Genomic DNA, 6,000 nt, shown 5'->3' with positions numbered 1-6,000 from the left:
TTTCTTACACTAAACCACAAGCGGGTCATGAGCCTATACACATTCCTTACAGTAACATGGCTTGCTATCTAGCACTATTCGAATTTGATCCATTTACTCTGTTTTGTTGCTGTTAGGTTACATGTCTAATGTTGAACACCAAAGTTCATCAGTGGGTCACTTATGTGAGAGCAATTAACTCTGCAAACACATGAGGAAGTTGGGTCTGAAAGTAAAGGTTAGCATCAAAGCGAGAAGAAAGCAAAGCCTACATCACATCAGAGAATAAATGATCGTAGTCATGCGATCTATGTTAAGCTGTAGTTGCATATGTGGATTCATCTACTTAGATAGAACATTTTACCAGCTATATTTAAGTGAGGTGGAGTAATCACCTGCTGAAACAGACATGAATGTCACCTAAAGGATTGGGAAACTGCTTTTTTTAAATCGTATCCCAAACCATTCCATGTGACCCTTATAGACTTGATCTCGGCATATGCTTTCTTTGCAGCTCCATTGTCATTTACAGACACTAAACTTGAATGATATGTGTTTAAGCAAGCCTATTTGTGTCACCTTATAACACCATCCATGTGTCATTGCTTCTGCATGAAAACTGCATGATTTCTCTCCAAAGAATGTCCATCTGTGTATATCTTTTCAATATCTGTGAAGCTGAACTGACAGCAATTTTCACAGCAGCTGCCTGTCAGTGCATCGAAAAGTTGTTCACATTTGCCGGCAGTGCAACCTCTGTGATCATATTTTCCATGATTTTGTAGCTGTGCTCTTCAAATAAAACCCCTCGTCCCTTCTCTGTTGGCTATTTGAGCTCTGTTCGCTGTCAGTAAACCCAGCATGTTATGGATTCCTGGAGCGTATTGGATTTTAATTGCACTGCGCCCGGGGTGACACAGGTATTAACAGTCTTTTGCTGCAAAAATAGGCGCACGTGTGCAAACACAGATACACAGGCTTGCATGCACTCTACATTACTCTTTAGGTCCTGTATTTCTTAATGAAACCAACCAGTGCCAAACGCAGAGATTAACATTTGGATGCAAACCATGCCTCTCCGACTTGAAAGATGTGGTTTTAATTGTACCTTTCTTGAGAGCACAAACAACTACGTGTTTGCTTTGATGTGATGCATCATCAGAGTTATGATTGACGGCCTTGTGGTTTTGCTATCAATTAACATCAATTGTTCACTACCACCCTTCAAGACACAATGTATACCAAAGAACTAGTATTGCAAGGAAGCACACACCATGACTAATAAGTCGTTCTGCATTTGGTCTATATGCCTGTGAATCACACAGACCAGCCAGGGTGTCACAATTCCAAGAAGTTATTTTTCGCTGGGCTTTTTGGTTGGATCAAGGTCACTCAGACGGCTTGTTCTATCAGCACCCCCCTTCAGGAACTGTCAGGGGAGTAACTGTCCTATCAACAACAGATGGGTTGTCCAGTTCTACTCAAAGTCTGCTGTCAGTTCACATAAACACACATACACACACAATTTAGCACCAAAACACAGAACAACACAAATATACCCACACTGGCAAGGACTCACACATACTACACACACATTAATAAGCTCACTGCTGTCACTCAGAGAGAGGGGCTTTCAGACAGAGGTTTGAGCCGGTCATGAGGCAGCAAGAAGAGGAAAGGAGAAGATGGAGAGATAGATAAGAAGAGGAAAATGGTTAAAAGTGCCAACTTACCCAATATTTCCGGACAAGCGCGGACAGTTCGTGAGTTTTTTTTTTTTTTTTTTCTTACACAATATTTCCAGAGAAGCACAGACAGTTCAGGAGTTTTTTTTAAATTATTTTCTTTATTTATCTATGAGTAATTGGATGGAGGAAAATAATGTTTTGAGTGTGTGAGAAAAGAATTCCACTATAATATTAAGATCTTTTGCTGTTTTTCAAAACTCCATGATACTGGTATTACTGCTCTTTACATCCACTTCAGTGATTCATGTGACTCAGGATGAGATACAATGTGGAATAAAACATTAGCTAAGTGTCAACATGGGAAGTTACAAAATTGAGGCATAAGGCCGGGTGATCAAATGTTCATGTTTTTGTCACTTGGGAGGACACTGTAATTACTAAACTGGAGATTTACAATATCCAGTATATTTCTAATCAGAACCATTACCCCAGCATCCTTTGTAATACATATAGGACAAACCTTTTGTCCCCACATGGGAGGTGAGTGCCTGTTTTGTGATTGTACAGCTGTTAGTTCCCACAACGTGATTCAGACATTTCCAACACACACACACATACACATTTTTATACACATGTATATAGATACATATACTGATATACATTATTTGTGCAGAGATTGTTTTTGATACAACGTTCTCAAGGTTTTTCCTATTTCATTGGAAATACATAAGTGGGTCAAATATCATGCATCCTCCTGTGTAAATTACCTGCGTCATTGCTTTTATGATTATCAGTTGTCATGAATGAAACCAAAATTAAAGAGAAATTTCCTTTCATCGGTTACTATCTTCCTCACTTGCCCATACTTGCTTTACCACAGGGAGTTGGAATCTGTTTGAATCTGATGATGTGGAAAGGAATGACGAGTGACGTACGTAGATAACCTATTTCAAGAACCCCCATACATCAGATAAACTTCCTCAAATATCCGTAATTCTACACTGATAAAAATTGTGATGGACATATTTTGAGACTCAATAAACTCATAAATGTTTGCTAGTGCAATGCCCTCCTCATGCCCATTGTGCATTCACACACTTGTCTGTTGTGTTAAAATGTCTCTTTGTTTCTCCCAATAATCCTCTCCACTGCCCTCTGCTTTTAACTTCTTTAGGTCAAAACATGTTGAATTTGTTAAGATGCCAAGAACAATAGAGTTATGTATTCAGCATAAAGTTTTCATGTAATGCGTGTCCAACCAGATATATACACTTTGAACTCAGAATATCAATATTTTATTCCATCACAAGTGTATTTAAAACTGCACTAATGGATGTATTTAACAATGGATCATGACAATGACAATGTGGAAAGGATCACCTGTAGTGGTGAACGTACAGAGACTTATCACTAAATCAACTTTACCGAGGGTTTTAGCATCTTTCAGTTGACTGTTTTAAATCTACAGCCATTAGCGTTTTAGTTCACTTTATCAGTACTCTCATCAACCTAATTTCCAGACTCAGCAGGCAGCTGTTAAGCTAAAGAATTCTGATAAATCCACTGCCATCATCAAAGCAGATAGACATGCTGTGCAACTAGCAGGTAAACACAGTAAAGCACGTATAGCAGCTGCCTGGTATTTTTCTCAGAAATTGGTGAAGACCATAAAAGACCCAAATGTTGGGCTTCAGGTGGCCAGAAACATGACTGTAAATGAGTGTTAATGTTGCTCTGTGCCTGCTGGATGTTAAAATAGGTAACAGTTGGCTAACACATTAGCCAAAACATTAGACGGTTATAATATCTCAGTATTTTTCTGCTGCCCCTCAACTAATGCAACTTTAAAGTTGCCGCTTTGTAGTTGGATGATATCAGGATGTTAAGAAATCTATTCAGTTAAAGCAATGAGCACGATTTGTTATCAATTATAATAATAATAATAATATTTAATTAACCACTTCAATGCATGCACAGGGAGTTCTGCTAATGCAGCAATTAATTTATTTCAACACAGATCCACTTTATATTTGCTTTTTTATCATGCTGCATGTTTCAGCTGGAATCTGGGCATGGCATAACGTGGGCTCATGACAAAGCAGATGCAACAGTGGGATTCATCCTAATCCTGACTAATGGATTTTACTGTAAGCAGCCACTGATCAAAATGTAAGGCATGTTTAGACAGATTCTTATGACAGTTTTTTGGCGACAGAGAGCTGCCATAATTCCTTGAGTTATTGCTGTGGTTTTTGGGTTTGAGCTGGTGGTAACCTCTTCTGAAAAGGGAATGAGTGCCACAGTTTTGTATTCTTTCTAATGGCCAGCAGGGTCGGCTCCTCTAGTTGCAAAAAGAAGTCCAATTGTTTAAAAGTCCTAACTCTCACTTGATTTATTAAAACATTGTAAACATGAATTCATGGTTGCACCGCTAAAGTCTTCTTCAATACAGTACGATGTTCATTTGTAAATTATGTTCCCATTTAGAGAAAAATATCGCATAAGGGACAGTATGTTTTAGGGCGGGGCAACCTCATTGACAAGTCGCTGCCACAGAGTTGTCCGGTCTGGTAGTTGTCTGTGTGTTCCTTTTACAACTTTAACCCTTTCACAGTGTGTTTTCAGTTCATGAAAATCTATTAATAATCTTTGGACCCTAGACTGATTTTTAGGCCCTCAGCTCAAAAATAGCATACCCATACGATAATGAGTGTAGCGTTGCAACTGTAAGGGCTATTTTAATATTTTTGGTAGTAAAATAACCCTAACACTTGTGAGATATGTTGATATGTGTAAATATCATTATATATGTTACTGATTAAGATGGCACACAGCACAAATTGAAAATTCAAATTTTCGAATGGAAAAAAAAGCAATTTCACGATATTTTTTTATTAGAAATCATGTAGATCCAAGCTTTCCAGCTCTCCCAGATCATAGAACTGTATGTTGAGGGTCTCTAAACAAATTTTTACTTTGATAAAGTGAAGCTTTATCTAGTACATCTTGATCTAGTACGGAGAGATCAAACAAGGTCAACCAAAATGTAATTTTGTTCCAGCTGTGTCATTGTAATTTTATAGACTATATAATTATATATTTCACTTCTTTTATCACTAATAGTGTTCAATCTATCCATATGCAGCAGCTTGGCATCATTTTAAGAGCCTGGATCCTCTCTGAGACTGTTAATGTTTGTCATCCATGGGATTTTATCGTCTGAATTCCAGTTTTTTTATCCTCCAGGGCCTTTCAGCCCGTGTGGAGGGCCGATTTGACCCAATGCACGTTCCATAGACGTGTCACAGCCTGCTCTGTTGAAACAACCTAACTTGACTTTGAATGACAGAATCCGTTAGCCAATCATAAAATAAAAACTACCCAAGTGTCAAATTTCTCAAATCGGATTTGCTGAGACGTATAACCCTGCCCCTTCCACTAGCAGGCACACAAGGCCCACGACGGCAGCGCCAGCTTTGAATTCAAACAGAGGATGATGAGCTGAACAGATGGACAGTAAACATGAACGGATTCATTATTTTTTTTGCTGCAGAACATCTGAAAGTAAGGAGCTGGTTTATGATGTGATTGATTATGCAAATTATGATGATGGCTTTGTTTTGTAAGTAAAACTGCGAGGCTGTGTTGTAGCGGAATGTGAAAAAATGGCTGCGGCCGTCTGGTCGCTAGCGATCTCCTGAGCTAACGGGTGTTATCATTGAATTCATTTTCCAAAACGTTATTGGCATAAATGTGGCGAGTGGGACTGCCTAGGGGGCGCTATATCGATTGTGTTACTTGGTATTATACGTAGCTTTATCATATGTTGTGTTTGGAGTTTGTACAAACAGCTGAGATGACTTTGTAGCGCAGGAGCTGCAGTTTGAGCAGGTATGCGGCATCATTATACAGTTGTGGTCAAAAGTTTACATACACTTGTAAAGAACATAATGTCATGGCTCTCTTGAGTTTCCCCGTTATTTCTACAACTCTGATTTTTCTCTGATAGAGTGATTGGAACAGATACTTCTTTGTCACAAAAAAACATTCATGAAGTTTGGTTCTTTCATGACTTTATTATGGGTTAACAGAAAAAGTGATCAAATCTGCTGGATCAAAAATATACATACAGCAGTGCTAATATTTGGTTACATGTCCCTTGGCCATTTTCACTTCAATTAGGCGCTTTTGGTAGCCATCCACAAGCTTCTCATTGAATCTTTGACCACTCCTCTTGACAGAATTGGTGCAGTTCAGTTAAATTTGATGGCTTTCTGACATGGACTTGTTTCTTCAGCATTGTCCACATGTTCTCAATGGGATTTTAAGTCAG

Source organism: Cebidichthys violaceus, unplaced genomic scaffold, assembly GCF_023349555.1.
Source record: "Cebidichthys violaceus isolate CVI_PGR_0920_01 unplaced genomic scaffold, fCebVio1.0.p SCAF_1, whole genome shotgun sequence".
NCBI lineage: Eukaryota > Metazoa > Chordata > Actinopteri > Perciformes > Stichaeidae > Cebidichthys > Cebidichthys violaceus.
This window is presented reverse-complemented; position numbering follows the sequence as displayed.